Source organism: Mustela putorius, unplaced genomic scaffold (genome assembly GCF_011764305.1).
Source record: "Mustela putorius furo isolate JIRA1106 unplaced genomic scaffold, ASM1176430v1.1 tig00000083_pilon_pilon_pilon, whole genome shotgun sequence".
Classification (NCBI taxonomy): Eukaryota; Metazoa; Chordata; class Mammalia; order Carnivora; family Mustelidae; genus Mustela; species Mustela putorius.
Window position 1 is genome coordinate 4,659,365 of NW_025421273.1, and position 8,481 is coordinate 4,667,845.

Below are 8,481 nucleotides of genomic sequence, written 5' to 3' on the forward strand. Positions count from 1 at the left end.
AGCCAAAGTTGGTGGCATCACAATTCTGGACTTCAAGCTCTATTACAAAGCTGTCATCATCAAGACAGCATGGTACTGGCACAAAAACAGACACATAGATCAAAGGAACAGAATAGACAGCCAAGAAATAGACCCTCAACTCTATGGTCAACTAATCTTAGACAAAACAGGAAAGAATGTCCAATGGAAAAAAGACAGCCTCTTCAATAAATGGTGCTGGGAAAATTGGACAGCCACATGCAGAAAAATGAAATTGGACCATTTCCTTACACCACACATGGAAATAGACTCAAAATGGATGAAGGACCTCAATGTGCGAAAGGAATCCATCAAAATCCTTCAGGAGAACACAGGCAGCAACCTCTTTGACCTCAGCCACAGCAACATCTTCCTAGGGACATCGCCAAAGGCAAGGGAAGCAAGGGCAAAAATGAACTATTGGGATTTCATCAAGATCAAAAGCTTTTGCACAGCAAAAGAAACAGTTAACAAAATCAAAAGGCAACTGACAGAATGGGAGAAGATATTTGCAAACGACATATCAGATAAAGGACTAGTGTCCAGAATCTATAAAGAACTTAGCAAACTCAACACCCAAAGAACAAATAATCCAATCAAGAAATGGGCAGAGGACATGAACAGACATTTCTGCTAAGAAGACATCCGGATGGCCAACAGACACATAAAAAAGTGCTCCATATCACTGGGCATCAGGGAAATACAAATCAAAACCACAGTGAGATATCACCTCATACCAGTCAGAATGGCTAAAATCAACAAGTGGAAATGACAGATGCTTCTGAGGATGCGGAGAAAGGGGAACCCTCCTACACTGTTGGTGCAAATGCAAAGTAGTGCAACCACTCTGGAACACAGCATGGAGGTTCCTCAAAATGTTGAAAATAGAACTTCCCTATGACCCAGTAATTGCACTACTGGGTATTTACCCTAAAGATACAAACGTAGTGCTCCAAAGGGGCACGTGCACCTGAATGTTTATAGCAGTAATGTCCACAATGGCCAATGGCTTTGGTGAGTGCTGTGAAGTGTGTAAACCTGGCGATTCACAGACCTCTACCCCTGGGGATAAAAATATATGTTTATAAAAAATTAAAAATTTAAAAAAAGGAAATGTAAAAAAATAAAAATGCTTTTACACAGCAAAGGAAACAGTTAATAAAACCAAAAGACCTCTGACAGCATGGAAGAAGATATTTGCAAATGACATATCAGATAAAGGGCTCGTGTCCAAAATCTATAAAGAACTTAGCAAACTCAACACCCAAAGAACAACTAATCCAATCAAGAAATGGGCAGAAGACATGAACAGACATTTCTGCTAAGAAGACATCCAGATGGCCAACAGACACATGAAAAAGTGCTCCATATCACTTGGCATCAGGGAATTACAAATCAAAACCAGAATGAGATATCACCTTACACCAGTAAGAATGGCTAAAATTAACAAGTCAGGAAATGACTGATGCTGGCGAGGATGTGGAGAAAGGGGAACCCTCCTATGCTGTTGGTGGGAATGCAAGCTGATGCAACCACTCTGGAAAACAGCATGGAGGTTCCTCAGAAAGTTGAAAATAGAACTACCCTATGACCCAACAATAGCACTACTGGGTATTTACCCTAAAGATACAAACGTAGTGATCCGAAGGGGCATGTGCACCTGATTGTTTATAGCAGCAATGTCTACAATAGCCAAACTATGGAAAGAACCTATATGTCCAATCAACAGAGGAATGGATAAAGAAGAGGTGGTATATATACACAATGGAATACTATGCAGCCATCAAAAGAAGTGAAATATTGCCATTTGCGATGACGTGGATGGAACTATAGGGTATTATGCTTAGTGAAATAAGTCAATTGGAGAAAGACAACTATCATATGATCTCCCGATATGAGGGAGTGGAGATGCAATGTGGGGGGCTTGGCGGGTAGGAGAAGAAAAAATGAAACAAGATGGGATCAGGAGGGAGACAAATCATAAGTGACTCTTAATCTCACAAAGCAAACTGAGGGTTGCTTGGGGGAGGGGATTGGGAGAGGTGGGTGGGGTCATGGACATTGGGGATGGTATGTGCTTTGGTGAGTGCTGTGAAGTGTGTAAACCTGGCGATTCACAGACCTTTATCCCTGGGGATAAAAATACATTATATGTTTATTAAAAATTTTTTTTAAAAAGATAAAAAAAAGAATTACAAAAGGAATTTAAAATATCTCAGTAATTTTAAAATAATCACATGTTTACAAGATATCATTTTGGATATGTTGGGTTAAGTAAAATATATTATTAAAGTTAAAAAAAAGAATCATTAGACAAAAGTACAGGAAAGAAAGCTAAATTAATGATACCGAATTACAAAGAAGATAAATTGTCACGATATTCTTCCATTATATGTACATGAAATAGAACCGCAGCACACCACCTACTGAGTATAGCTGACCTTTGAACAATGTGGGGTTAGGCAAACGTCATAGTGCAACTTTATGTCCCCAAAAATGTATACTGAAAGAACCATGTGGGAGGTGAGGAGCAGAACAGCTGCCAAACCAGTAGGGCAGAAGCATTCCTATGACCTCCAAGGCCCACTGGAACCCCAGCCTTAGCCCCTGGCAGCAGTCCCTCATGGCCCCATTGATGTGGGGAAGCAGCCATAGAGCAGGTTCAGCTCCCACTTCCACCACCACTGCTTCTTCTGCAACCCTGGTGACTCCTGAGTCTAGGCTGGAGCTGGGTGAGTAACATGAGTGCTTAGAGACTTACAGAAATGGCTGTGACTCTTTTTTTTCGAGGGCATCTCCAAGCTGCTGTTGGACACCTTGCAACACCAGGACCTGGAGAAACAGGAGGCTAACACTGTGTGTAGAGCAGATGGCTCTGAAATTTGTGCTTCAGTGGACTTGCATGTCTTTGACTGCAACTGTAGCATTTGCAGGAAGAGCAGAATAGACACTTTAACAGCTTCTCCCTTCAAGGTCCAGAAGGGAGTCAAAGGAATAAACACATACACATTCAACACACACAAAACACAACACACACTGTGGCATGCAGAGTTTTTATACTCCCCACTCAAACTGTAAAGACTTGGAATCTGCATGCATTGCCTGCATGAGTGTGGAGGGTGATCACTGAGGAATTCAGTGACAGCGATTGGGACCACCTCTCTGGTGTTTCTAACATGGCTGTTGGCTCGGTTTGGCCAGCAGCTATCTGCGTTTCTGCAGTTCATTCCAGCTACCAGTATCTTTAAGCAGCTCTCTATCCTTCCTCAGCCCAGATTTTCATGTGGACTGGTTGGTGTCCTTCTTTCTTTTCTCAGCTTTTGTGTGATCTTTTAGAAAAATATGTATTTTTAACATGAAAGAAAATAAATCCACATATAAGTGAACCCATGCAGTTCAAACCCATGTTATCCAAGAGTCAATGTAGAATTTTCTAACACTGAAAAATCACATCCTTTCACATTAGTTACATTACTTTCAATTTGACATTTATTTGTCTCTAATTGCTTTTTGGATACTAAAATTGCTATCAATTCTATTAACTGAAATGATTATAATAAAAAATGTCATTTTAGGTGAAATTCATCTTTGTAACTCTGTCACTTGCTATATTTGTCCCTCCATTTTCCCAAAGAGAAAACTAAATGCTTTCTGATTTCAGAACATTTGTGACATTCAGTCTTTCCTCTCCATCCTGCCAAGATGTTTCTCATTTCAACAACCACAGCCCCTCTGCCCCTTATCTGTGGTTTCCCTTTTTTTAATATAAAGATTTTATTTATTTATTTGACAGACAGAGATCACAAGTAGGCAGAGAGGCAGGCAGAGAGAGAGGGAGGAAGCAGGCTCCCTGCTGAGCAGAGAGCCCAATGCGGGGCTCGATCTCAAGACCCTGAGACCATGACCTGAGCCGAAGGCAGAGGCTTTTACCCACTGAGCCACCCAGGTGCCCCTCTGTGGTTTCCCTTTTAAAGGCTTCAGTTACCCCAAGTCAACCACAGTCTGGAAGCAGATGATCCTCCTTCTGACATATCGTCAGAAGGTCCATGGTAGCCTAACACTACATCACAATGTCTCTATCATTCATCTCACTTGGATATGCAAGTATTCTATCATCTCCCATCATCACAAGAAGACAAAGGTAAGTAACAGTACAGTAACATATTTTGAGAGAGGAAGACACTATGTTCACATAACTTTCATTATAGTAATTTGCTGTAATTGTTCTATCTTATTATTTACTGTTGTTAAATCCTTGCTGTGCCTAATTTATAACTAAACTTATCATAAGTATATACATATAGGGAAAAAACAGTATACATAGGATTCAGTACTCTCTGTGGTTTCAGGCAACCATAAGGGCCGTAGGCATATCCCTCTGTACATTAAAGTGAGACTAATATATCTTCTATCATACCACTCAGAAAAGTAAATACCCAAATGCTCCCTGTTTTCAGTGCTTTGACTGAAGAGTGACTTCACTCTTCCATTACACACTCCAAAATTGTTTCTCACTTGAATCATCTCCCATCACGCCATTAAGAAAACTCTGTAATCTTCCCACTTTTAATTATCTTGAAAGAATTGCTAATCAGTAGACACTGATATTTTGCTGTAGCTCAGAATACCAATAGATTCTCTCTTTGCAGATGTGCCTCTATCACTCACACACATTCTGTCCTATCTCTAATTTCTTCCTTAACACCCTTAATTCCCCTTATTCTCTGAGTAGTCTACAATTTCTCCTCACAATTGTTTATAAAATATTCTTGTCTCTCTAATTACTGATATAACCATTTCTTTCTCTCATCAAGTCGTTGGTACATACTCTCCTATCATTTATAACTTAAGAAGATTTTAGCTATATCACTTTCTAGAATCTGCACACAGGTCAACAATCATCGTGATGTTTTCAAGACTAATAGATAAGTTTCCATCTTGAAATTTTCTGAGCCTAACCCTGTCATGTATTTTTAAGGAAAATTCCAGCAGTGCATAGAAATACAGAGATTTGTTGCTTGAAGTAAACCACTCAAAATGATTCTTCCCATTCCTGCATAGAACTTACTTGGCAAATGCATCCTTCCAGGGTCTTTACACTAACATTCAGGTTTAGCAACTTTCTTTGATTAGGCAATATAATTTATCAAATTCAGTAATCATCCTGAGAATGGCCGTATGGTTACTGTTTAAATCCAGGTTCTGGGCCAGGCTGCTTGGATTGAATCCTGGTTAGATGGTTAGTTACTACTTTCTAACCATGAGACTTTTAACAAGTTACTTAACCCTTTCTCTTCCTGAGGCTTGCATTCTGTAATTTAAGGATATTAGTAGGGTTGTTATAAGTATTACATGGGATAAATACAGATGAGGCACAAGGAACAGTGTCTTCTCATTGCAAATGCTTTGTAAGTGTTAACTAATATGTAAGGATAGGATTTTAAGCTAAAAAGCTAATAAAGGAGTGATTAGTTTGATATGCCTAACACACTGACATAATGCTTTGATGACCAAGACCAAAATGAGAAAACACTAGAGAGGCGATTTAGACAAATCATCATTCAGTGTTAGTCAAAGTAAGGAATGATGGAACTGAAAGCCAGAAAATGATGAAATAATTTTCTTTTAGGATAAGGATAATTCATCATTAGTGGGCAGGAAATAGACCAAAAGTTTCATATTATTTGTAATAGCAAGAAATATGTCTTTTTAGGTGCTGTGTGAAAGAACCAGTTGCTACTCAGAAAGGAATTGCCTTTCTATTGCTTCCTTCAATCCATTGTGCTAAAGTTCACTTATTTTTAGTCCCTTGAAGAAGCAGTAGACATTGAAGCAAAAGATGGCTTCTACCTTTTGCAGGCAACACAACCAGCCTGAAGAAAATACAGTGGCATTCTATGGACTCCTGGGTCAGCAAAATTTTTAAGACATAATGAAGATCTGAGCAGACAAGACTTATATTATTTCTTCTTATGAGATTTGAGAGAATGAAGAGTTGGAGGATGAATGAATGTCTACATATACAGGACAGTCTCCAAAGGCCAAGGTTAACTACTATTAGATATTTAAATATTGTTAAACAGGCACATTTTTTTCTCCATAAAAAAACTCATTTGCTATCCCTCTCTCACTAAGTTTAAGTCATATGATTTATTACACTGGAGAAGAGAAAGCAATTACAAATACAGTGAAAAGGAATTAGAATATGTTGTCAACAAGTTCCCAATTAACAAGAAGGAAAAGTGGATAATTCTTTTGTTTCCAGAAAGAAGGTAGAAAAAGTGTAGGAGAGAGGAAAGAGAAAAGTATAACAAATTATTTTGCTGTTCTCCTTAAGGCTGAATCAAACAAAGGTGAGTATTCAATGAAAAGAAAAACAAAAACAAACAAACAAAAAAAAAACTCCTATAGGATGCAAAAAGGAATTCATAATTAGTGGATGTTTAGTGTACTGCTATGCACCTTGGTCTTTGACCGGAGATTGTTCTTAAGTCAAAAACAATGGCTTAACTGCAGCACATTAAAAAATACAGCGAGACATTTTTTAGATAGTTTCTAGCGCTCAGCTTTCCCAGCACTTTGAAAAGATACAAACATCCCTGGATAGTCCCACTGCGAACCAGAGGGCCTGCCCTGTGGTCCTGCAGATAGTGGCATGTTGAATTGATTTACCAGGAACTGAATGAGAAAGCCATCAAGCTTCAGAAACAATCAACATGATGCTAAGTCACTTGAAGGCAAACCCCAGAACTTTGACACAACCCAGAGCATAGAACACTTCTATAGCCAACATGTATGGGATACCCTTGACCATGTGTATGAGGGATGTAGATAGAGGTGAGTGAAAGCCTCAAGATTAGCAAACCAATGATCTGCTCCTTTTCAACCACCATGATGACACTGAAGCCATTCTGCAAGAACAGAAAATACCTTGGGGAATCTAAAAAAAGAGAAACAGCCCTGATAAGGAGTTAAAACTTTAATAAAAATCAGAATGGTATAAACACAACTTTATTCTAGGAAGCCCAGCTAAATTATTACGGATCTCTGTTTCCTTTTAGCTGAAAGTAGTCATGTAGATGTAGGTAAAGTTCGCTAACTGAGACTTTTGGGGATTTCTTATACAGAGGACAATTAGCCTGTTGACTGTTCTCTTTTCTGCTACATGGAATGTGGGCATTATAGATGTAATTACAGGTGATTTCTTGTGACTCTGAAGTTAGAAACTCATGCTAATCCTGGCAGAGGAGAACACAGAAAGTGTGGGTTCTTGAGTTGCCAATTTTTTCAAATAGTACTATGTGAGAGAAAAAAGTAATTTAAGCCCATATTGTTTGTGTTTTCTGTTTCCAAAGTGATATAGTATTTGGCACCTAAAACTGAGATGCTACATAATTGTAGAACTGCCTGAATGAAAAGGCTGGGAGTTAAATAATAAGGACTAACAACAAATTCAATAGCAAATTGGAAATTTCATCTGGAAACATGGTGATCCTTGAAATGCATTGGCAGCCTATTTGGTCAAACTTCCACTTTCCTTTTGTTTTTATTATTTTTTTTTCTTTTCTTTTCTTTTTTATTACTCAAAAAATCTTCATTTTTTTTTTAAATTTAGGTGGTTCTGTGCTTATGCCTGCAACATTTTCACAATGATTTTCTGCTCTGCAGTAAGGAAAGCATGATTGATTCCATCACGAACACATTTAGCACATATGGAACCATCATAGACCCTGCTGACATGATATATTTTTTTTTCCATTTTAGACAACTTCTTAAAAACTACAGGTCTTATAGCATGAACTCCTGAAAGTCAGCTAAGGCACATGCCAGAAGAGAATTTGGGTGCTTTTCCAACCTTCTAGGTATAAAGGTAAACAATTATATTACCAAGGGTTCGGGACAACCTAGTTTTGTTAGAGGCTGTATTGTAGGACACTCTATAATGGTATGTCAAACGCTGGACCATTCTGAATACCTATCAACATTGTCCCAAGAAGAAGCACCTTCCTTATTTTGAATAGCAGTCTGAATTATCAGTCTGACAGAACTAAGATGAATGTAAGCTTAGGGTCAGGGTACTGGTGCATATTGGCTGTTTTGTTCTGTGTTTAGCAAAATCCTATAAAGCAGAGAAGTCAGAGTACAGCTCGTCATTCTTTAAGGTGAAGAAAATTACAACATGCTTAAGGGATTCCTGTACGTTTTTAAGGGAGGCAAAGTTGACTGGGTTGAATAACCCAAGTGCTTATCTTCTCCAGTCTGAAATGATTAACAGTGGTTGCATGATAGGTGACTTACCTGGAGATAAAATGAAATAGCCTCACGTGGAGATAAAGTGACATGGTATATGGTTTCACTTACTTGTGGAACATAAGGAATAACACGGAGGACATTGGGAGATGTAGAGGAGAAATGAGTTGGGGGGAATCAGAGGGGGAGACAATTCATGAGAGACTGTAGACT

The 8,481-nt window shown here is 38.6% G+C and overlaps 1 pseudogene; it reads right to left on the reverse strand.

Moving 5' to 3' along the window:
* Positions 1–7,612: 7,612 nt before the first annotated feature.
* On the reverse strand, positions 7,613–7,984 carry LOC101674104 (annotated as a pseudogene).
* Positions 7,985–8,481: the final 497 nt, after the last annotated feature.